The sequence below is a fragment of the Danio rerio genome, chromosome 2 (assembly GCF_052040795.2).
Source record: "Danio rerio strain M-AB ecotype USA chromosome 2, GRCz13ab, whole genome shotgun sequence".
NCBI classification, from domain to species: Eukaryota; Metazoa; Chordata; class Actinopteri; order Cypriniformes; family Danionidae; genus Danio; species Danio rerio.
Window position 1 is genome coordinate 32,906,706 of NC_141022.1, and position 26,175 is coordinate 32,932,880.

Consider the following 26,175-nt stretch of genomic DNA (forward strand, 5'->3'; position numbering starts at 1 on the left):
AATTATCCATATATTTATGCCATAGCTTCATCGTGGTACTGTATGGTTATTATATTTATAAATCATGACATTTGAATAGTACCTTCAAGTCAAGTCGTGTTTTGGCTGGTGGCTTGTTATCATGGTCTAAATGTCATAAAGCATTTTTCTGGACTGATGGCCTTTCAGGAGGAACAGAGTATAATGGCAATTTTGTTTGCAAACAGTATACACTATTTATGCACTAACAAATTCAGTTTCAAATGATTAATGTACTTTTGAACTTTTATTGATCAAAGATTACTGTTGCAATAGATAGGTGTGGAAACGGGTTAGTTTCAAGTGCAGCTTTATTAAGGGATGGTCAGGCAGGCAGGGGTCGAAAACAAGCATATACAGCCTATGAGACAATCCAAAAGCGTCATTCAAAATTCAGGCAAATGTTCAGGGCAGGTGGCAAAGAATAAAAAACATGATAAACACTCCAAAAACAAACAAAGATACGCTTACGAAATGACAACAATAACTAGACGAGACTCAGCAATGTGTTTGTGAAACTGTGGTGTACAAATAGTCTATCCATGTAATCAATGTAATGAGTTTCAGCTGTGTGTGTGCATCAGTGTCCACATGTTTGTCAGCTGTGGCAGAAATTGATGAGCAAAGGCTTCTGGCAGTTGTAGTTTGCAAGATATAAAAAGTGGAGACAACAATGCTGGAGATCACATCTAACATGCTCACAAAATGAATTCAGTTTTAATGTGGTTTGAGTGTGCCAGTCATCTTTTCTTTGAAATGTTGTGCTTTTTTGACATCTGACAGTGTTTAGATATGCTGTCTTTGAGTTTTGCTTTTAATATAAGTGGTTATTGTAGATTATTGAGCAATATTAATGTATAATTGTTAATGTACCTACTGATGTTGCAAAAATAATATACATTTATCCTTTTACAGAAATTAAATAAAAAGTAAAATGAATGATGTTTGTTTAAAATTTTATTAAGGGTAGTTAAAAAATTATTCTGAAAAGTACTAAGCAATACAATTGTTTCTAATCTTAACCTTTTTAATTTGATCAAAAGGGACAAAGACATTCTTAATATTACAAAGATCTGAACTTATTTATATTTTAAAAGAGTTCAATGTACATGATTTAACAAAACAGAAATGTTTTAATCATTAAAAAATTAGAACTCTTAATAATAATGTATATTAATACACTTAACAACACTGATACGAATTCATCAAAACAGCAGCAATCAGCATATTTTGCTGATTTCAGACCGATCATGTTCAGGTATCTCTTTGTTCAGCATCCATCTGGATGACGTGACGGCAGCCATATTGCACCAGACCGCACTCCACATACCATTGATTGGTGGAGAGGAGACATAATTGAATCCAATTATGATAAGTAAATGTTTGGGATGCCATGATGGACAGAGACCAGTGGGCAAATTTGGCCAGGACGCCGGGGTTAAACCCTGCTCTTTTTTTTTGAAGGACATCCTGGGATTTTTAATGACCACAGAGAATCAGGAACTCAGTTTATCATTTAATCTGAAGGATGGCGCTTATCCATAGAGTCCCCTTAACTATACTGGGGCGTTAGGACTAGGGGTGTCATGATTTCGATTTTTAATCGAAATCGATCGAAATTTATGCTCAATTTCGATTATCGAATCAAAAAATAGAATCATCGATGCTGCCACGCCCCATGTCACGTCAGCTTGGCTTGCCAAGCGGGAACAAAACAGGCTTGTTGAAGTGCTTGTTAAACTGCAGAAGCAGGAGACCCGTCGACAGAACTTAAACCCTCTCCTCTTTCAATGAAGTTGCCGGTGTGGAAGCATTTTGGATTTCCAGTGGGTTATGTTGACCACCTTCATGTTGTGGACAAAAAAAACACAGTTTTGCAAGCTTACGTAGGGTTCGTCCGATAGACAACACCGGCATCGCGATCCTCCGCCCGCCCCCGTTGCAAATCCGCTCGCGAAAAGTACACACTCAGGCCCTTTTTACACTGTCTTTGTTTTTAAATGGCATTTTAGAACGACAACGATTTGACATCCACAGTGGCGTGTTGCATTTCTGAGCAGCCCTCCTTACTCTCTACCTCTGAAAATGCACATCACGTGACCACACAGACACAGACGCACACACAGCCATGCACTCGAGACAGCAGGTCCAGGCAGTCAGAGGACTGCTTCAATCTTTCACTCACTTGTACTTAGTCATTTTAGCGAACACCTCAGATGCTGTTGGCTGGTTCCTGTTGGTTTTGCGTCTTTTTTACAGACGCCATTATAACGACACAGATCAATGCCTATTCACGAGTCCCGCAGAAAAAAGTGATTGACAGGTGGTAATTATGTGTGTATCTTGCCTTTATTCATTTACTGTATGATTTGTTTATGGGTAAAACAATGACCATGCAGGTAAGGTAGTTTAAACGGTCGGCTACAAATAATTAATTGGTCATTAATTAATTAATTATTCATAATCGAAAATCGAATCGAATCGTGCCTTTAGAATAGAAAATGTAATCGAATCGAGGATTTGGAGGATCGTGACACCCTTAGTTAGGACCCATAGAGACTGCAGGTTGAGTGCCCCCTACTGTCCTCATTACCACCATTTCTGACAGAAACCTAGCTTTCCCATGTAGTTTCCCATCCAGCTACTGACCAGGCGCAGCCCTGCTTAGCTTCAGTGGGCGACCATGTGAGAGTTGCAGATAGCCAGCTGCCTTTTTTTAGTGGCTTAAAATGTTTTTCGATGCCTGAGTAAACTACAATCCATATTTTTATTTGAGAGTGATCTATTCCTGTTTTTGCTTGTATAGAGGCAAGTTTGGTCTGACAGCTGAATGACATGCTTCTATCCAGGGCTGCACTCTCATGAGCCGCTCCACTGACTGCTCTCCATGAGAGGCCTCCATTTTTTGTCCTCATGCAGTTTTAGTTGAGAGGCCCATTGCTCCTGAAATCACAGAGCTCTTTTCTCTGGAGAGGTCACTCATGGGCTGACTCTCTTTACACCTGTTGTTGATGCATTCAGACCAATTCGCTATTAAAGTAATTGAACTTTTAATATTTAAATGACCATATTTTATGCTGTCTGTTAGACACAGTGGAAGCTCAGCAGGTGGATTTATTTTGTCCTATACACACACTCTTTTTTTAAATCAACGGTTCCATGCAGAACTTTCAATTTCACAAAAGGTTTTTGTTTTATTACAAAATATTATTGTTGTTTATGATTTTTTCTTTACATTATTGCAGTATTATTACAATATTACAATTATTACAAAATAACATGTTGTGAGTGCATGTGTGTTTGAGAGAAAGTGAGTGAGAGAGAGTTAGTGTGCTGTACAAACCCAGTACTACAGGATTGCATGTAACAAATGAGTACTAATGAGCAACAAGAAGGCATAAATCGCCAAAGAACTTGCCAGCTGATTAACTTATTGATGATTAAAATAATTTTTCTCTCATTTTCTCACACACACTCATACAGTACATACTGTAGTTAGCAATAGCCTGCTGAAAGATAAAAAACAAAGCACCTGCAACACTATCAGTGGTTTCATGTTTGGGTTCACAGCAGTGTCATTTTGTCAGTGAGAGCATTTTACCAGTGCTTTTTGTTTAAAAAAACTATGGTAAATAAAATTGCATCAAATTTGAAATTCTACTTTCAAAAATGATAAAAGTCAATATTTATATACAAGCATGTGTGTTAAGAAAAAGTCTTAGAGTGTACTTACTTGGTAAATAGATGATAAGCCAGCAGAGGTTATCCTGCTCTTCATCTGTCCTTCATTTGTGTCACATGACTAGGCTGGGTGTCAGATGAACTGTGGGATATGAGCTGGTGCTGGTGCTGGATGAGGCCCTTCTCAAACTCGTATTTAAGTCAGATAGTAAATGTGTTACTGTTAGTGTTATGCTCTTTTACAAAGTCCCAATTTTGTTTTGGGGGTGTACTAGAACATTTATGCTTGGTGGTTCTGAAGATGCATTAGTTTAGTTTTTTTTATTTTCTTTTTTTTTTTTTTTTTTGCAAAATTTACATTATACAGCACCTTTTGACTGACTGACTGACTGACTGATTGACTGATGGATGCCAACTATATTTAATAAAAAGGTGCTAAGCTCTGTCTAAAAATTGTCAACAAGAAAAGAATAAACGGTCCAATTAAATTGTCAAAATAAAGGAGAAGCAGATCGGTTTGACTTTACAAGGGGAAATACCTTCACGCAGAGGAGTGATCTGCTCTCAGGCTACAGGTAGGAGAGACTGCTGTACAAGGACTGGATGGGCCGCCTGTCAGTGTTCGCTGACAGGCGGGGGAGGGGCCGACGGCTTCACCTGCAGCTCGTTGAGAAGAGTAGGGCCGGTACAGTATGGACAAATGACAGTCTGTAAAAATGTTCAGTAACAATAAAAGTTGCTTTTTTTTTTTCTTTTTCTTTTTTTTTTGTCGCTATAGGGGGGTCTGAAAAGTTGCTAATTATAGCAGCTAAGTTGACAACACTGGACTGACTAACTGATAGATTTGATTGATGGATGGATGGATGGATGGATGGATGGATGGATGGATGGATGGATGGATGGATGGATGGATGGATGGATGGAATGTTACTTAAGTTTTATCTAACCAATATTTTTGCTGTTAAGGGTTATTTGTCATTTTATTGCAGGGCTGCTGAATATTGGAACAAAACATTGTGACGTTTTATTTTTCTTTAATACAAATTGTGATATTGAGTATAATTTTACCAGATGAAGAGCTCTATTTGCAAAGAATTCATATTTTTTATTTTTTTAGCATAAAATATAATAAACCAATCACATGCATTGATAAAAACAGTAAAGCACAGTTTGAAATGAAATCTATGCTTTACAGTTTTCTGGGAGTATTTAGGAACAATTGAATGTAAAATGACATTGTTTAATTTTCATTGTATATATACAATGTACATAGATACAGTTAATCTTTCTTAAAATTCCAAAAAAAAAAAGTAAAAATAATAAAAAAATATAAAAAATGTATTTACTGTGTCTGAATGTTTGAAACTGGTTTGACTTGCTAACTGTCACAGGCCTTAAAAACACACCAACATAATATTTTTTGGCAACTTTATGGTTAAACTTTGCAATTACCCCACAAAAATCTGTGTCCAGCGATGTGGCTATTGCATATGTGCACATTGCGATGTCGATGCTGAAACAATTTATCGTGCAGCCCTTTTTTATTGTATTAATCTTTGACTGGAAGAGGTGTTGTGTGCAGTAAGCTAGAGAAAGAGGAGAGAGAGAATATTAGAGAGAGAGAGAGAGATGGAAGGAATAAAGAGAAATAAGAAGTGTTGGCAACAGCTGCCAGGCTCATCGGAGTCTCGTTTCAGTTTCCAGGCAGCAGATCTCTGGCAACATGCATCATCTGTACAGATTTGTAAGGCTTTTCCCTCACAGGCTAATTTGTTTGAAACTTTACTGCTAAAAACAGATGTTGTTAGTATTTGGGAAGAGGGATTGAAAGTGACATCAGGGCTCAAGGAACCCAACCGGAGGCAAATACATCAAAGATATTAAACATTATGCTGCTTAGGAATGACTCTTACTGTGCAAAGAAATCATGGCAATACTATTAATAATAATAGTTGTTTTTGTTGTTGTTGTTGTTATTAAACTGTTTAAAAGTACTATTATTAAACAAACTATTGTTTAACTATTTGGTTGCCTCTCTAACCATAATTCAAATTTATTAAATTAATAAATGACTGAGTTAATAAGTAGGATGACAGTTTGATTACATGTGTGTGTGTGAGTGTTTAAACGGAATGTGAGCTTTATACTGTAATAAACAATCTCTGATGGCTCTGTGGTTAGCACTATTGCCTCACAGCAAGAAGGTTGCTGGTTCATGTCCCGGCTGTGCCAGTTGTGAGTTTCTGTGTTCGTGTGGGATTACCTAAATTGGATTAACTACATTGGTCGTAGTGTATGAGTGTGTGTGAATGTGGGAGTGTATGGGTGTTTTCCCAGTACTGTATTGCAGCTCAAAGGGCATACGCTGCGTAAAACATATGCCGGAATAGTTGGTGGTTCATTCCGCTGCAGTGACCCCTGATAAATAAGAGAGTAAGGGCCTACTCGCACTATGCTATCCTAACCGTGCCCAGGCCCGTTTTCCGAATCGTTTGAGAAGTGTGAGTGCTCTGAATCAGGCTCAGCTGAGCAAGGTTCACTTGGGCTTTGGTGCAGTACGCTTGTGTATGAGTGCAAAATGCACCTAAGCCCGAAACTGAAAGCGAGACGTGACGTTTAAGGGACCCTTTCATATGGATTAATAAATCATTCTTACTGTTCAGTGAACGCAAACTGTCGTAGATTAATAAAGACGCAAACCTCTCACTGCACGACAGCTGCACGTCTTCAGCAAACCTCCTAATTCCTGCAGCACGAGGACTTTATGGTTGTTTATGAGCGTCAAAAGTGGCTAATATGTTCGGCGAAATATTTGACTGCTTGTCACTTCATATCAAACGGCTTAAACAATATAACTAAAGAAATTTCCACTGTGCTGAGGCAGAGCGCTTACTGAACAGAGCAGCATCAATGGCGTAAGTGTGCCCAGGCCCGAATGTAATATGAGTGTGGGCCGTCGGGGGAGACGGGAGGGGCGACAAGTGTGCTTTGGCCTGATTCAAAGCAACTGTACATAGTGTGAGTACGCCCTAAGCCAAAGAATAAAGGATTGATTGAATGAATGAATGAATGAACAGTCTTTGGCATATTGAGTGCATTCTAATTAACTTAAACGCCTCTTTATTGGCCATTGTGTTCAGTCATGTCTCTGATTGGCTGCAGTGCTCAAAGTCGCAGTACATGTTGTAAAAACAAACATGTGATGCTTTCTAAAAACACAAATATGTTTAAAGAGTTATGAAACAGCAAAAGCTTTTTGAGATGTTGACAGTCATATACATGTTCCAAGTTGCTAAAATACTATTAGGACACATATATTTAGCAAGTGGAAATTGGTTGAATTCCTTCTTCTGGTTTAAAAATACATTTTGAAGCAACATCATGGTGATGAGATCATTGTGTAAAATGCAGCGTGGAGATTGGCTTTCTGTACCGGCCGGTACGAAGTAACATCATTGAGTTTTCAGCACATCTGTTCATTATTCATTCATTCATTCATTGTGTTGCCAACCGTAATTCAAACTAATAGTTGAAGAATTGTTTAGAAACATGGGTCGTCAGTGTTGCGTTTATAAATGTGCCTCAACAAAGTTTTTGTTTCCATTTCCACGCAATAAGAGCACAGCTGTGTGTGGATTACAGTGGTCTGCTAACACACAACATTAATATGTTTGTAAGGAACCTTTTTTACCCAAGAGCTTTTTGAATCTGGAAATGGTGAAATCTGGATTTGCCACACATCTTTCTTTTAAAAAAGACACGGTTCAGTTGGTGTTGATTGTCCTGTCTCCGAATTTGGTAAATGTGTAATCAATGTTCTTTGTTTATGTTTATTCAGATAGCAAAGTTAGTACCGTCAGCAGTACTCTATCGGTTTTTAAAGAAATACTTTAGTCAAAATTAATAAATTTAATTAGTTTAACTTATTAAATAATTAGTTTTAGGTGTGAAAATCAGCTGTTGTGCACGTAAGGAAACTCCCCTTTTCATGCAAACCCTTTTCTCTTTCGCCACTCCCACCTAAACAAAGCTGAATTCACCCACTTTACTGACTTTTTTCAAACAAGAGGAATGAAAACATCTTGCTGAGACCGAGAGGTTTCATATCCCTTTAAAGAAGCCATTTATTAGAGCTGGTCCTGCAGAAAGTTTGGTACTTTTTTACATTTTTCTTTTTTCAGTAAAATTTGAGAAGGTCTGTCATCAACTCAAAAATTAATTTCCCAAATGGAAAGCGCATATAACACTTCCAGCTTCACTCTAAGCTGCATTTAAAACAACACTTCACAATCCCCCCTCTGAATTGTGAAATGAGTTTGATCTGAGCTGCTTTAAAAGTGAACATACTGAATTAGCATGGGTTAGTCAGTCGCCAGGTAGCCCCAGGCAATGCCATACATCAGTGCGACTATCTGCTTGGCTCCTGGCCTCTCTAGTGCTCAGCGTCCCACCACGGCCCTGCTTTGATATTACTTCACACAGCGGCCCACATCACTGTAATGGATGTAGACTCATTCATTATCTCCATCAATCACAGGCGCAGAGCCTCGTACGAGGACTGAGAACAGCAGACAATTGAATTAGGCTAAACTCTATATGCGGCCTGTCAGGACTGTAATTCTCCTGTATTACTGAAACTGGAGGGGCAAAGGTCATCTCTAGACAATCTTCCGCTGTGTTTTGGTGGTGTAGCATGTTGAAGACAGAGCTACTGAAAGAAGTACAGTGTGCTTTTTGGTCAAGGACATTATGAGAGGCTGTTTATGCTTATTACACTGTATACCGTACTGTATGCTAATAGATTCCTGCATAGTAAATAGTTTGTTTACGCCTGAGGAGCCGGACAGCATGAGTGTGATTTGTATGCAAAGTAACATCAGCACTTTATTAAGTATGAAAAGACTGTAATCACTTGATGGCAGAAGCATAAAGTTCAAACACATTTTTTTTTCACACCAGCTCAAAGTATATTTAATTACTTACACAAGAGGTTTTTTTTTTGTTTTTTTCTGATAAAGCTTTCTTTCAGGACCCTTACAGAAAAAAAAACCATGAGGTTCATGTGTTAAAAATACACCTGAAACATACTTGCAGCACTTGAAATATTTATAATTTCATGTAAATTAAAATAAAAATAACTAATAATAAACGTTACATTGTGATAACTTTTTGTACAGTAAAATATCCACACATAACCACACATTCCAAAATTAATATTGAAATTTTACACAGTCTTGTTGGCTTAGGATGAAAACAGCACTGTTAATATTCATAGTTAAACATCAACTACATGCATATATTATTTTAATTTAGTCTGATAGACAAGGTTAACAAAATATTGGAATAAAACTTTTCATATACACTCACCGCCCACTTTATTAGGTGCATCTTACTAGAACCAGGTTGGACGACCTTTCACACTCAGAACTGCCTTAATCCTTCATGCCATAGATTCAACAAGGTACTGGAAAGATTCCTCAGAGATTTTGGTCCATATTGACATGATAGTATCACAAAGTATCATGATAGCATGATTCACGCTTTATGGTATAGCACGTTATCTTGCTGGAAGTAGCAATCAGAAGAGGGCTACACTGTGGTCATAAAGGAATGAACATGGTCAGCAACAATTCTCAGGTAGGCTGTGGGATTGACACATTGCTCAATTGGTACTAATGGGCCCAAAGTGTGCCAAGAAAATAAGAAGTGGCACCCTGTGGGGTCTGCTGCTGTAGCCCATCTGCCTCAAGGTTCAACGTGTTGTGTGTTCAGAGGTGCTCTTTTGCATACTTTGGTTGTAACGAGTGGTTATTTAACTTAGTCCTGATTAGAAATTTGCCTTAACAAGCAGTTGCATATGTGTATAATAAAGTAAATTATATATACTTTAAGGCAAGGCAGTGGCGCAGTAGGTAGTGCTGTCGCCTCACAGCAAAAAGGTTGCTGGGTCGCTGGTTCGAACCTCCGCTCAGTTGTCGTTTCTTTGTGGAGTTAGCATGTTCTCCCTGTCTTCGCGTGGGTTTCCTCCGGGTGCTCTGGTTTCCCCCACAGTCCAAAGACATGCAGTACAGGTGAATTAGGTAGGCTAAATTGTCCCTAGTGCATGAGTGTGTGTGTGAATGTGTGTGTGGATGTTTCCCAGAGATGGGTTGCGGCTGGAAGGGCATCTGCTGTGTAAAAACTTGCTGGATAAGTTAGCGGTTCATTCCGCTGTGGCAAACCCTGGATTAATAAAGGGACTAAGCCGACAAGAAAATGAATGAATATATACTTTAATAAAGTGGCTGGTGTGTGTAAGTCAGTATCAATATTTAAAAAAAAATAAAGAAAGAAATTTAACTACATTTTTTTAATCATGTTTAAAGGCAAAATAGCTTATACTGGTAAAAATAATGATAAATAGATGTTTTATAAAGTTAAACAACTGTTCTAAATGGTGTTTTGTTTTTTGCACAGACTGTCTCTAATCATTTAATATCATGTATTGTCAGAATATCAATTTTGTTTCTGCCCATCTACTGTAAATAGTTTGACATATAAAGTACTGACAGCCATTGACCCCCATTTAATGAACTATCTAGAACTGTACTTTGAGAAAAAAAAAAAAAAAAATATATATATATATATATATATATATATATATATATACACACACACACACACACACACACACACACACACACACACACATATATAAACACACACACAAACACACATAACACAACACAATTCTTTCTATAATCCCTCTGAGTCATCTATGTGATGTATGTGAGGGTACAAGCCAGATAACCTCCATATATTCAGTTCAGCTGGGAAATCATTGCAGCACTTTCCACTCATTACGTCTCACACTCAGTCGACAGTTTACCCATTTGTGTTATGGAGTTTCATCAAAGATAATGTCTAATGATCAAAGCCAATGATGCTCGTCTGTGTGAATAATGATGCAGAGGAAACGGCTTGTCTTGAGCTGCATCCGGAGGCTCAGGAAGAGCCTGCTTAATCAGACATAAATTACATATTATACATTCTCCATTGTGTGTGTGTGTGTGTGTGTGTGTGTGTGTGTGTGTGTGTGTGTGTGCGTGTGTGTGTGTGTGTGTCTGCGTGCGTGCGTGCGTGCGTGCGTGTGTGTGGATCAGATTTAGCCTAGATTGGGAAGATCAAATGTCCCCATATGAATAGTAAAACCTGACATTTTTTACATTTATTTTACAAAAGTGCAATAAATTATTACAACAATGTGATGTTTAATCTGTAAATGTAAAAATGCATAAAACTTCTGTGTTCTGTGACTTCTGTGTTTTCGAAAAACTAAGTTGATCAGTGAAAGTGTAAATCATATCACATGTAAAAATAAAGAGGCATAAGAGGTATGAGCAGGCACAAGTGGATAGACTCAGACTCAATATCACTCATGTTTTGACTATTTTGATTCACATTGAAATAAAGTCAATGAAAGCGATCTCTTTAGGGCCTGGTATACTTCAAACAACATCAAACGAACTGAAATCACGGCATTTTGAACAAAATCTGGCCAAAACAAAGTCCGTTTTGAGTTTGACAGCTTACCAAAACAAACTTAGGTAGTTCGTTTTGACTCCTTAACACCTTTGAGCTGTAATTCATTTGTGATGATTACACAATCTGTGGGTGTGTTCTAGAACTCCCCATTCTTTTTCACTATATACTGTTTTGCATCTGCATAACTCTAGTCTGCACTCCTTGCCATATGGCCTTGAGTTGTATTGTTTACAATTTTATTTTTATTTTTAGAGGTTATTAGATGTGTAACTGTATTTGTTGTAATTTCTTTTTTTTATTCAACTTTTTGTATTAATATTATATGTTAGGCTCCTAGAATCTGAGGGTAACGCGATTTCAATTCTTTAAATGTCCTGTACATGTGGTTGAATTGACAGTAAAGCTGACTTTGACTTCTTTGACATGCGACTGATTTAAATCTCATATCCACGGAGGTCAGACAGAAGAACAACATCCAACACAATGTCAAATGATCAACATGAACACACTAAGGAGTGGAGTAGTTGAGCTGGTACAGCAGTATTTGCACCTGTACGATCGCTTGAGGAGAGATTTTAAAAGCTCGGAGGGGTCCCACACCAAACACAAAAGAACCATTGAAAAGAAACATTGTTCTATTTGCAAAAAAAAAGAAAAAAATGAAAACAATGTAAAGATGTGGTGTGCCAGTCTGATCTCACGAGGAAGCGTAACTTTTTTACATTTTGTCAGTTTAATGGCTAATTCATACAAATGCGTCCAGTCATTTGAAAATGTATGAGTTTTAAAAGGAGGCAGGGGACCAAACCCCACACCTAAACCCAATTGCCATTGAGGCATAAGCAAATCCTAGTAAATTGTATGAATTCATACGATTTAGGCCATAGGTCTCAAACTCAATTCCTGAAGGGCCGCAGCTCTCCACACAGTTTTGCTCCAACCCTAATCAAACACAGCTGATGCAACTAATAAAGGTGTTCAAGAGACTATGGCTGCGTCCGTAACCGCATACTTCCATACTATATAGTACTCTTAAATCAATATGCGAGCCGAGTAGTATGTCCGAATTCATAGAATTCGAAAATCAGAATGCGAGAAGTACCTGGATGACTTATTACTTCCGGCGAGATTCTAGAGTGCGCATCCCATGCATGCTGCAATATCCCATGATGCCCTGCGAGCGATTTCATGAATGGGAGTAAACCGACGCAATTGACACAGGTAGGTCACGTGACCATGACATCCGAATTCCATTCATGCTTTTTATGTTCATACTGTATAGAATGTACTTTTCTAACGGCCGAGTAGTACTTTTAAATTCAAATGCAGTACCTACTGAGTAGTAGGCGGTTTCGGACGCAGCCTATACATGCAAACAGTGTGACATATTTACAAATGCATGTCTGTAGGTTTGAAAACCATATTGCATAATTTGCCTTTTTGAACTTCTTTTTTGCCCTCAAATGAAAAAGAACTTAACACTAGAACCGCCATGGGGTCAATATTACCCTTCACTGTTATTCAAATGTACATAACAAACCTTCAATAAAACATTCAAGCCTGCCAGTCATTGACTTTTACTAAAATTACCTTATTTACAATTCCCAGATATTAAATTTTTTTTAGATAAAAATAGATTTTTACCTTTAAGTGCCAGCGTGGGTCAAATTTACGTACTTAAAAAAAAAAATGCTTGTATTTATGCACTGCTTATGTTTGAAATTACTCAATGACTTTTACTTCCATTTTTTTCTCACTGAATTAGTGGTTATGATAAATTAATTAAGTCACAATAACTAAAAAAAAGAAGGCGAATTGTAGCGCTATTAAAAACACAAAATGAAATGAATGATGGAGAATTTGGAGAAATAAGTTATGCATCAGAGTATAATGGCTTAAATTGAGATATTTTAACCTACTCATAACCTTCTCCTAAAATAATCTTGATCTGAAATGATCTTTTCATGAGTCTAGACACTTTTTGTTTACAATATCAAATAATAGTGAAATATTATGTTTGTTTTATTTAGCAATTTCTAAACAAAATTTCTGCTGGGTACAATTGACCCGCACTGGCGACCTCGGACAATTCTAGTGTTAAGTGTGCCGGGACCTTGATAGACACAGACCTCTTAGTATTGTCATGGATTAGCCTATAACCCATGATTCTTACTCACTCACTCACTCATGCACGCACGTACGCGCACACACACACACACACACACACACACACACACACAGATACACGCTAAAAAATACATGCAAAAAAAATGCGAACACGAGGACAACATTTTTTTCGCTTCTACAGTATGTGTGGTGTGCTACGATGTGACAAAGACAGCACACCACACACCAACAGATTTTCACCCAGAGACCCGAACGTGAACAATTATCTGCTGATTGGATCTTCTTTTTATCACACCGCAAAACAATTTATGAAAAACTAAGTGCAAAATGCAAAGAGACAGAATATAAAGACAGATTGTGGTCTTTTTTTAAATATGTGGCTCCAAAAATGCTAGCAAAGAATCAAACTGAGCCACTGATATCCTGAAGTAAACTTTGAATCACTTGGTAAAGAGGTGAAACACTCCTTCTCTAAGCAGTCTTGGATGAAACCAATATTTCCTCCTTCTTTTTTTATTTTTAAGAAAATAGAGTTTATTCAGAAGGTCATGGTTCGCACCAATTAAATAATTGCTTAGTATAGTTTTTATTTTACATTCTTCAGGTGATACAAAACACAGACATTTCAGCACAATGCCTTTAACAAAACCATCATCACTGACTACGTTGACATGGACATCAGTTATGCAATTATTTGCCTTAATCTGAATAAGACATTAATATGATTAAGGTGTTTATATGAGTTTCTTTTTGAATGTTGCTTTCATGATCCTGTTTTACATGTTATAGCACAAAAAATATCTTGTCACCAAATGTAGTGAAAATCCTACATGATGGTATAGTTTGTTTAAGGTGCTTACATGTCTGTACTGCACTTCAATAATGTGACTAAAATCAGCTTACTCCACATGTCTTAATTTTATTTCTGTTTAGTTTGATTATGACCTTAATCAGATTATAATAATAAAAAATTGCTGTTTGCTGCACATGGTAGACTCTTAATCAGAGTATTGTCTTAATTGTATTAAAATCAGATTATTGGTGTCCATGTAAACATACACACTGCTTAAAGACACCATTTTTTAGTTTGCATTTTGCTTATATTTTGAAAATATTTTAACAACGCATGAATTAAAATGCAATCAGACCCTGTGTCCAAGGTTTCTGTGTGTAGCATTTTTTTAAGGATGATAATTACAACAATAACGGAAACTGTACAAAAGCTGTACACAAAAATCTGAATCAATGTGTACAAACCCTTAGCTTCAGTGGATAGAAATATTATTTATACAGTATTTTGCGAGTCTGAAAACACTAAAAGTCAATGGCATTCCCCTATAATGATGTGTGTGATGTCTCAAAGATGTTTCATAACACATTCACGCTTCTTTGCTTTGATGACTGTTTCTAATAAAAGATCTCATAAGGAGCTGCGTATGCAAATGCTGAGGTGAAATCATAAAATTGATCTGATATTTTTGCATAGAGCTGGGCTTTTTGGAGTATTTGTTAGATGGCATGACAAAGTCCTTGAAGTGCCGTAAATAATTTGTATTTTGATGGCCGGTTTGACATTAAACACACCAGAGATGAGAAACCTTTGTGTTTCTCATGACAGCTGAATTCTGCTGTTTACTTCATTGAGAATCAGGTTTCATTACAGTTCTTTCAAGGCAGCGTTGTATTGATTTTCCTGAAATGTTTTGGTTAGAGGTTTGATATCAATCCCAAAGTGTGACTTTTGTGAAATTAAAGCAGATTAAGTCTTGTAGATAGGCTTACTGTAGCTTTTGGACAGTTTTTGTTTTCTGAAAATGGCCAGCTGTTCTAAAAATATAGAAAATAAAAGATTGAAATAATACAAATGTATGTTTTTAGCAATGTTTTGCAATGTTCCTGATGAAACATCCAGTGTTAATTTAGTATAATTATGATACTTAGATACATTATATTATTTTACACAGTCTTGCTACTCTGGTAAGTGTGTATTGTTACAGAAACACTGGAAAATATATTATAATATAATATAATATAATATAATATAATATAATATAATATAATATAATATAATATAATATAATATAATTAATATAATATAATATAATATAATATAATATAATATAATATAATATAATATTTAAGTATGTAATATAAGTAAGAGATAATCAATGGCATTTATATTACATTACACACCCTTACCTTTACATTACCGTACATTACATTACCTATTATTCCAGGTCATTAGCCAAGTTATAGGCATGTTTAAACTATAGTATTGCTCTTAGCAGCACATTATTTGGGTAAATGGGTAAAATTCTTATTTATTTATTTATTTTTTATTTCTTTGTCAGTTATGATACTTTTGTGCCAACTTTAAATCAGACATGGGCAGACAGAGCAAGCAAGAGCGAGACAGAGAGAGAGATTTCTGGTTATATATGGGCTTATCTAATAGCCAATAGAGGTGTGAACCGTCACTGGTCTCACAGTTCGGTAACGATTATCATGCCATCAATTCGGTTCAATTCGATATCATGGTGCATTGACAATAAAACACCGTTTTATATTTTATTCACAGCTCAGCAATTCTTGTATTAACATGTATAAACATATTTATATTTATATACTATTTGTATTACAATTTTGTCCTTTAATACAAACAGTCAGATATATAAACTGTACCTCTAAAAACTCAACAGTACAAGTACATGCACAGAACAACATGAGCATTTATAGCAAATAAACAAATGTAAATATCCTGCTCGCTTTCTGAGCCTTGTCTAGCGAGTTCTTTCTTACACCCGATTGGCTCTAACGCTCTGGTGCTTTTCACCAGTGAGTGACAGTGATAAACAGCTGATCCATAACAGACGCGGTGGAGAAAACTCGCTATGCAGACACGCTCGTGTCTGGATCCACAAGTATCGTCGTACTGTAACAGCTGGGAGGAGAGGAAACTTTACCTCACAACAGCAGGTCAAAGGTCCACAGCGAGAGAGAGAGAAATGGAGTTTACTTTCAGTTTCTTTACAACAGTGAAACTGCTGTTAGCGTCAGTGAAAGACTGTCCTGCAAACACTCGCAATGAATTTTAAATGCAGTAAGCTACCGCGAAATAGCACATATGAGATAAGTGACGTCAGTACATAATAACCGGTTATGATTATTACTGAACCGATACCGAATTGTCCGCATCTGCATCGCGGTGCAGTGAAGAAGCAATTAATTTTGACATCCCTAATAGCTAATAATAAAATTAGTTGCTTCTTGGCAAATACTTTTGAGCATATTTGCGAGTCGGTTGACCCCATCAGGTGAAGGGCACATCAGTGTCTTTACAATAAAACAGGAATGCATCTCAGGTGCAGATACTGTAAATGCTTTGGCAACTGTTACTGAGTTCGGATGGTTAGTAATGTTTGATGGTTCATTTAGAATTGTGAACTGGAACTACCTGTGCATTTAAATGATTTTATTGCACACCTTCCAGCCAATCAAGGATTTTAATAGACCATGGAATAATATACTGTAATTTAATACTCATACAAATTCACACACTAACCATTACTTAATTGAATCCATTGACAGCCCATTGTTTTGTGAGCCATTAAAGTTTTGTTTTACAGTTAGATACAATTCAGTTGACCCAAAAATTAGGATTTTCTCAGTAATTAATCACCCATAAGTGGAATTAAACCTTTGCAAGTTTCTTTATTATGTTAAACACAACAGACGAGGTTTTTAGAAAAGCTGGAAAATGAAGATATTTTATAGAAAGCTGAGAACCTGTAACCATTGACTTTCATAGTAGAAAAAACAAATACTATGGAAGCCAATGGTTACTTAAACTGGTTTGGAACATTTACATTTACATTTAGTCATTTAGCAGACCCTTTTATCCAAAGCGACTTACAAATGAGGACAAGGAAGCAATTTACACAACTATAAGAGCAACAATGTATAAGTGCTATAGGCAAGTTTCAGGTCTGTATAGGCAAGTTTCAGGTCTGTATAGGCAAGTTTCAGGTATGTATAGGCAAGTTTCAGGTCTGTTTGTTCAGGTCAATTTGAGGATGAGTAAATTATGAATTAACTTTTTGTTTGGATGTAAACTATCCCGTTAAAATTTGAAAGAAATCCACACAGTCTTTAATTTCAATCACCCAGTCCTTTCTTGATGCGTTCATTTGTTAAATTGCTCTGCTCTTACAAACAATGGTTGTTCTGAACTTGTCTCATTAAATATTTCCTGTTCATTTTTCCAAGGGGCAACATCTGTCTTTCTGTAATGCACTTTGTTTAGCTGTGTTTGTTTACAAGCCGTCTTTAGTCTGCGAGCCTTTAAAGAGTGTCAGGAAAAATCCTCAAGTGTTTGAAGTCTCACAGCACTTTCTTCAACCCTCTCTTTCTGTCTTCATCTCTGATAATAAACACGCACATACTTCTAATGAGAGTCATAAAAGCCTCTCCTTTTTTGATTCTTCTCTTGCTCAAATTAGCTGGGAGTATATTTTCTGGCTTTGTGTTCGTCTCTGTTGGTGCAATCTCTAAATTTAATAACCTCACTTCTTTTTCTCTTTATCCCTGTCAGGTTGGTGTGGAGTTTTGTAACTAAAGGATTTCTGCGTGCACTGGAATACATCAGCCAAAAATGAGGAACTGCTGAGAGTGAGTATGACTTCATGTGTGCTGTCTTATTTTTGCTATAGCTTTGTGGAAACTGAAACAGATTTGCTTTTGCTGTTTGTTTGGACCTGCTCAGATTAAGCAAGACACGGCAGGTGAATAAATATAAACTAGAAGAGTAAAGTTCGTAGACAAACTTTATTGTGGCTTGAGAAAGCCTAGTCTGAAAGTTTAAAGTAGTTTAATAGTTTAGACCATTTAATTAGTTTTAAATAGTTTAAAACAGTTGGCATACATAGAAAAGTAGTAGAAAGCAGGTTGTAAAGGTGCTGCAAGGGTGTTTAAATTGGTTTCTATGTGGCTGCTAAGGTGTTGCTAGGCAGTCATTAGGGTGTTGAGTTGTTGCTAGAGCATTCTGAGAGGTAAGGTATTGCTAAGCCATTGATAGGGTGTTCTGAGTGGTTGCTTGGTGGTTGCTAGGGTGTTTTGAGTGGTTGCTAAGGTGTTGCTAGGCAGTTGCCAAGGGGTTCTGAGTGGTTGCTAAGGTGTTGCTTGGCAATTTCTAAGATGTTCTAGGTGGTTGCTGAGACATTAAAGGCGGTTGATAGGGTGTTCTGGGTGGTAACTAAGGTGTTGCTAGGTGGTTGCTATGGTGTTTTAAGTGGTTGCTAGGTGGTTGCTAAGGTGTTGCTAGGCGGTTGTTAATGTGTTCTGAGTTGTTGCTTGGTGGTTGCTATGGTGTTCTGAGTGGTTGCTAAAGTGTTGCTAAGGTGTTGCTAGGCAGTTGCCAAAGTGTTCTTAGTGGTTCTTTAGTTGTTGATAGGTGGTTGCTAAGGTGTTTCTAGGTAATTGCTAAGGGGTTCTGAGTGGTTGCTTGGCAGTTGCTAACATAAATGAGGTTCCAGTATGAATTAACATTATGCTAGTATGTTTCTAGCATACATTAGCATGTTGTTAACATGAATTCAGTTTAAATTAGCATGTTGCTAGTATGTTTATGAATTAGCATGTTGCTAGTATGTTTATAGTATAAATTAGCATGTTGCTAGTATGATTATATTTGTTTGTATGTTTCCAACATGATTACTTAGTATGTATTGGTATGTTGTTGTCAGTATGTCCAATGTAAAGTCAATGGCATTTTTTTACAATGGAAGTCTATGGGACAGTTGCCAAGGTGCCGTAAGTGGTTGCTAGGATGTGGCTAGTAGATTGAAAGGTCGTCAGGGATTGGCAGATTGGTAGTCTGAGTTAAATTAGCCCAACCTTAAGTCTGTATGACAGTCTGGCGCAAAGTTATGAGGCCATAAAGTTTGGTCCAATGTTAAATTAATGGGATTTTTCAGAATTTTCTGGGTCAGATTTTGGAAAACTGTATGTCGGTTGAGTTGAAAAAGAAAAAGCAACCCGAGTCAGACCAGTTTGGAGGTTTGGTGGTAGTTTGGTCTAGAAGGAGATGGATATAGAAATTAGTCTCAGAAGAAGACAGAAGAATAATAGGTTTATGTAGGATAACAGTAAGTTGGCTTTCTCAAGCCACCATAACTAGTATTTTGCACCATACCTCCATAAGTATATACCCTGCTAAAAATTCAACTTAAACCAGCCTAGGCTGGTTGGCTGGTTTTAGCTGGTCGACCAGGCTGGTTTTAGAGGGGTTTTGGCCACTTCCAGGCTGGTTTCCAGCCATTTCCAGCCTGGTCTTAGCTGGTCAGGCTGGGAGATGACCAGCCAAAACCAGCTTGACCAGCCTAGCCAAGCTGGCAGACCAGCCAAAACCAGCTATATCCAGCTTAAAACAGGCTGGTCAAGCTGGTTTTAGCTGGATTTGGCTGGTCATTTTCCAGCCTGACCAGCTAAGACCAGGCTGGAAATGGCTGGAAACCAGCCTGGAAGTGGCCAAAACCCCTCTAAAACCAGCCTGGTCGACCAGCTAAAACCAGCCAACCAGCCTAGGCTGGTTTAAGTTGAATTTTTAGCAGGGTATATATATATATATATATATATGTATATATATATATATATATATATATATATATATATATATATATATATATATATATATATATATATATATATATATATATATATATATATATATATATATATATATATATATATATATATATACACACACACACACACACACACACACACACACTTACAGTATACACAACTTAAATTTATTTTATAGTAAACATCCAGGAAAAACAATCTCACAAAATTACTATGGAAGTCATTGGTTATCGGTTTCCAACATTCTTCAAAATATCTTAATTTGTGTTTGAAAGAAAAAAAAATCTCAAACTTGTTTGAAACAAGTCAAGAGTGAGTAAATGAGATCAACAATGGCATTTTTTTTAGTTAACTGTCCCTTTAAAACACTATTTTGATTGTTTTCCTGATATTACACTGAAGAAAATAGTGCTTTATGAAAATCCTAAAAGCCCAATGTCTCAAAGCTGAAAGGTGCATATAAAACATTGTTTTTTTTCTGTTATGTCTTGACTTAACCTCTTTCTTGACCTGATTGTTATAAGCATGATAATAATAATTTAATTAGCTGGGACATTGTTTAATAAGCAACGCGTTGCTGGTTAATTGGTGAGCAATTGAGGACAACATGTAAGGACACAGAGATGTCCGTGACTGCCTTGGACAGCTGGGGTTGAACACACACCTACGCTCACACACACAACACCACAGGCTTTTTAATAGACTGAGACAGAAGGATTAGGTTTTTACCTGTATCTTGGTTAATATTTCTCTGCACTGCATGTTTTTTAATTGGACTTGTTTTGCAGAAAATATTTCTGAACATTGTTTACATGAAAGTGTATTACAAAAGATATTCTTAAGAAAATGAGCTGAGAAAAAATAAGCGTTTGTGCATAAATCTGTTAACGTTTTGATCAAAATAACTATTGGGGAGCGATTTAAGAGTGACTTTCAAAATAGATAAAGAAAAACATTTAAATAAATTTTTGTTTATTGTTTTTATTCCGGTAATCAGACTATTTTGGCAAAATTATGACCTTGACATTTTAGTTGGCAAGATACATTATCTAGTCAAGTCTAGTATGTTCTGCATGATATATTTATTTATTTATGAAGTTAGTTAGTTAGCTTGTTAGTTAGTTAGCAGATTAAAACAGTCATATGTCATTGATCCTTTAAACACTTTTGTATTTAGATAGATAGAAAAATAAAGAAAAAAAATTAGAATAATAATATTAATAGTTACACAATTTTAAGGTGTCATTGTTACAGTATAATCAATCTTTTATCTACTTAGTAATACTAATTAATTGCTTGTACTTGCTGTGTGGTTAGAGTTGGAATGTGGGTTATGTGTAGGGTAAGTGGCATGTAAACAGGGCTTGACATTAACACCCACCAAATACGGGTAGTTTTCAGCTGTGGCAGGTTAGACAGACACCTCCCCTAGTCCCTTTGGCTGGTTGAATATAATTTTTAATTATATAAAAAAAAGCTTTTTATTCTGAAATAAGTTTTTTATAAGCAGGGTTCGATAATAAGGATGACCTAATATGCGTGCAAATGCGATCTTATAATCTAGAAGCAGCGCGACTGACAAAAACAATTGTTCGCACGAGCAAAAGAAAGCAGGTGAAAACCGAATGAGACCATGATAGCTGGAGCTAACCAAAATTTGTGGCTAAGAAATTATTATTTATTTATGTTTGGTGTGGTCAGAGATAAATTTGGCAAATCCTTCATAATCCTTCCTCATACACACACAAAAAGTGAAATGAAGGAGGAGGCATGTGGACATCACACATCTAAATGCATATGCATATATTTTATATATGCATATAAAATATATTTTCCCAACAACAAAATTGTGGCTAGTGAAAATGGCGAGTGGTTAGTAATGATGAAAAACTACTAGCCACAGTGGCTGGTGATCAAAAAAGTTAATGTCAAACCCTGCATGTGTAATTATGCATAATTACATGAGGATAGCTAAATGAACGTGCATCTTATTTTCTTTTTTTTAATGGAATATTGCAGTGTTTATTTTAAATTATTTCTCCATGTACATTTTATTCATTATTTTTCTTTTCTGTTGGGATGTTTCCTCATAATCTTTACTTGAAATAACTTTCTCTCACTGTTGCAATATCACCTCTCTCTTCTCTGTGTTCCTGTCACATATCACACATGCACACTTCAGTAAACAGAGAGAAAAGCAGGTTAATGAGTTTACATGCTGAGGGAAATCTGCATAAGGAACAAAAAACTCTAGCCGGGAAGATTTATTCCTATTCTGTTTATGACCTTACCTTGCACAGGTTAACGTGTTTACATTGTTAGCTTTTTAAGCAAAGCAGGGTTAAGAACATTCATGTAAACACACTCATTGACTTTACTTCACAGACACACTCTTTCAACGTAATCTTGAACATTGTGTAGGAATTATTCCTTTTAATTTTCCTGAAAAAAAAAGTCCTTCCCATTAAAACCAGTCTTTCAAAATAGCAACGAGCCAACAATTTTGCTCAACACACCTCCTTTTTATTGTCCACCCATCAGTCCACAAAGTAGCACAAGTGGGTCTGCTATTTAAACAAGGTGTGCAAAACGTGAAAATTAGGGTTGCGCTGGTTTGAAAATAGCAACAAATCACGCCATACACATCTTGCACCCTATTGCACCTGGTGTATGATAGGGCCCTTAATTGGTGTTTTGAAATTCTATGGAAATAGATGTTAAATATACGAAGAACAGTCAAATGAATCATTGCTTCTGGATTTGTATTTTCAGTGCACTTGTGCTAAAAAGGGACACGCAAAAGAAACGTTGTTAAACTTACAACCTCTATTGCGTACATCAACCATATATTTTAATGAAGATTATATTCCCACGCAGCTGTGACACGTAATGGTGGCAGCACTGTAGAATAAGAGCAGCATCTAAAAGGACACATCATTCAGTCCACAGCAGTGTCTGAGTATAAGTCGATCTGAAGAGCAGTACTTGATGACTAATCGAGATTGACATCCATTGACTGCGAGGTGACAGCCATGAACCGAGGAAGATATGACGCCACTTTTTTATTTCATTATTTTATTTTTAGTATCTGAGGGTGAAATGAGAACTAAAACTCTTTCAGCTGTGCTCCCAAAGCAAAATCATTTTACTGCTAGAAGCAAGAGTGTAAGCATGTTATAAAAAGTGTGTGGGCTATTTGGGCAAACTTTTCAGCTTCATGAATATTAATAAGTGATAAATCCTACACTGTAAACCCTAACAGTTAACTTTATCAAATGAAATGAGTGTAGTTAACTCAAAATCTACTGAAAGTTGACTCTACTCATTTAAGAAAGAGTTTTGAACTCAGAGTTGAAGGTAATGAGTTAATAGAATACATCATTACTTCAACTTAAATGGAGTAAGTTCACAGTACTTGATTGTTTTTTAAACTCATGGTTTGTAGCAATCGGTTTCCTCAAACAGTTTGAGTTGCCTCAACTTTGGGTTTTACAGTACTCAGTTGTTTTGAGTTCTCTTCGTTTATTGGGACTTACTGTGCTCAAATTGTTTCGTTTACTCAAATGGGTTAAGTTTACAGTTCTCATCAGAATGAGTTTTGGTTTGAGTTACCTTAACTTTTTGGGTTTTTCAGTGTAGTAATCATAATTGGAATAAACAATAAGAAGTGGTAGAAGTTAGTGAGCTAAATTATTTGAGAAGTCTGCCACATGTCACTATTCTGCCCTTTCACTTGAGATCAAGTGACGATTTAATTTAAACTGCAAGCTCTAATAAAAATAAACTTAGACATACAGTTGAAGTCAGAATTATTAGCCTCCCTAAATTATTAGCCCCTGTTCATTTTTTCCCCAATTTCTGTTTAACGGAGAGAATATTTTTTTCAACACTTTTCTGAACATAGTAGTTTTAAAAACTCATTTTTAACTGATCTATTTTATGTTTGCCATGATGATAGTAAGTCATATTTACAAGATATATTTCAAGACACTTCTATACAGCTTAAAGTGACATTTAACAGCTTAACTTGGGTAATTAGGTCAACTAGGCAGGATAGGTTAATTAGGCAAGTTATTTTATAACAATGGTTTGTTCTGTAGACTATAGAAAAAATAGCTTAAAGGGGCTAATATTAATGACATTAAAATGTTTTTAAAAAAATAAAAACTGCTTTTATTCTAGCCAAAATAAAACAAATAAGACTTTCTTCAGAAAAAAAAATATTATCAGACCTACTGTGAAAATTGTCTTGCTCTGTTAAACATCATTTGGGAAATATTTAATGAAGAAAAAAAATCAAAGGGGGGCTAATAATTCTGACTTTAACTGTACATGCAGATAAATTATTCCTAATAAGATTAAGAACATGGCTTTGAAAAAAAATAACCAGCAAAGCTAATTGAGAAAAAGACATTTTTTTTGAAGATTATGATAGATTCTCCTTAAACAAAGCATCCTTAGGTTTGCTAGTAGAGCTATACCTATATATATAGGCCATGTTTTGCTGTTGAAGTGCTGTTGCCCATGCTTTGTGAGCGAGCTGTTTTTGGCACCAGTGAGTGTGTCACAGCAGAAGGTGAAACACGTGGTGGGAGATGCACTTTCTCAGAATGTGGCTCGGAGTTGCCCGTGGCGAGAGCTCTGCTCATTAAATTTTCAGTTTAATATCTCCATTTTCCCCGCTTTTCCCATGTTCTGCTCCCCTTTTAAAACTGCTTTATCTGATGAGAGCATGAGCTGAAAAAAAGTAGAAGGAATTGTAAAAGATAATTTGTCAGTTTTTGTCATCAAATCTACCTGAATCACAAAAAAATGATAATGGAAGTGAAACACATTCTTGACCCTCATTTTTAAAATGACAGCAATGCGCTAATGGGGATCCGATGCTCACATTGAGTAACGATGACGCATAGTAGTGCAATTCCAACTACTACATCACAATGACAGATGATTCAATCATTACTAATTCCATCTCCCGAAGAAGAAAACCACTGTACCCTCAAATACAGAAATAACATATGCCGTCATTGGCTTACTTTTTTATGTCAACTTTTAATATCATATTTACAATGAAATACATTTAAAAATCATTCTAAATAAAAATAAGGATCTGAGTAATATTATCATTGGAATAGGGTGTATGCACATGGACTTTTAATTTCAGTCAGCTAGCCCCAATAATTGTCATCCCATACAAAATCGTTGTGTTTAAGATTTGATTTCTTAAAAAATCTCTGCCTGGCTTAGATACGATATAAAATGGGTATCAAACCAAACCAAAAGCACTGCATCAAAATATATTTTCCCCTGCCATGTCTTTATATTATATGTGATTATATTTGAATTACATTACAACATTAATCCTGTAAAAGAAACGTTATGAAGTTGAAGTCACATAAGCCTTTCACCGGAAGTGCATCATTGGCTGAAAAACACTAGCTGTGAATATTGTCCATTACTTTCAGAATATATATACATTTTCGGCTGATGAGTGATGTAAACTCAGACAGCCAATCAGAATCAATCTTACATCTGAAGAGTTTAAAGTGGCAAATGTTGGCATGTGCATATTATTAACAACATTATCATCTTTCGGTGTGAATGCTAATGTGGTTATCCCTAGTAGTACTGCACGATATTGATAAAATCTGACATTGCGGTATTTTATTTATTTTTATTATTATACAATTTCTTCAGATGAGTTGAATAACTCTATTTGGAATGAAAACTTTAATTTAGATTGACTGGAATAATCTTGTAGCGGAGTGAATCAAACAAATCACAAACATAATAAATTAAAATAGAGCAAAAATAAAAGTGAAATAAGTAGTCAGATATTCAGGTGCAGTAATACGACACAATATTATAGTGAAATTTTCACCCTCGATAATGATAATGACGATGACGACAATGATGGATTAAAAAATCCTTGCACATATCATGATATTTGTAAATGAAGGGGGAAAATGCATCAAAAAAGTTATAAGATGTATTTCTTTTATTAACTACACATATATTTTGTGAAAGTGCAACATTGATGTGTTTTCAATCCACCATTACAAGAAGTGCCTGATCATGTACTGTGGTAAACAGTAACAGTGCAAGGCTGATGAATTAATTCAGATATCTTGTATCTTTAAATTAATGCCGATACCAGGTTAAATTGATAATGTATCGCGGGGT

General features: G+C 36.1%; 1 protein-coding gene across 13 annotated transcripts in view; it reads left to right on the forward strand.

The window, feature by feature from the left end:
* Positions 1 to 26,175, forward strand: part of dlgap1a (discs, large (Drosophila) homolog-associated protein 1a) — a 220,382-nt gene that overhangs the window by 60,666 nt on the left and 133,541 nt on the right. For all 13 annotated transcript variants that reach the window (XR_015477903.1, XR_015477901.1, XR_015477902.1 and 10 more), the window contains exon 2: positions 17,942 to 18,018. The gene's annotated coding sequence lies outside the window, so the exon portion shown is untranslated. The remainder of the gene's footprint in view (positions 1 to 17,941; positions 18,019 to 26,175) is intronic.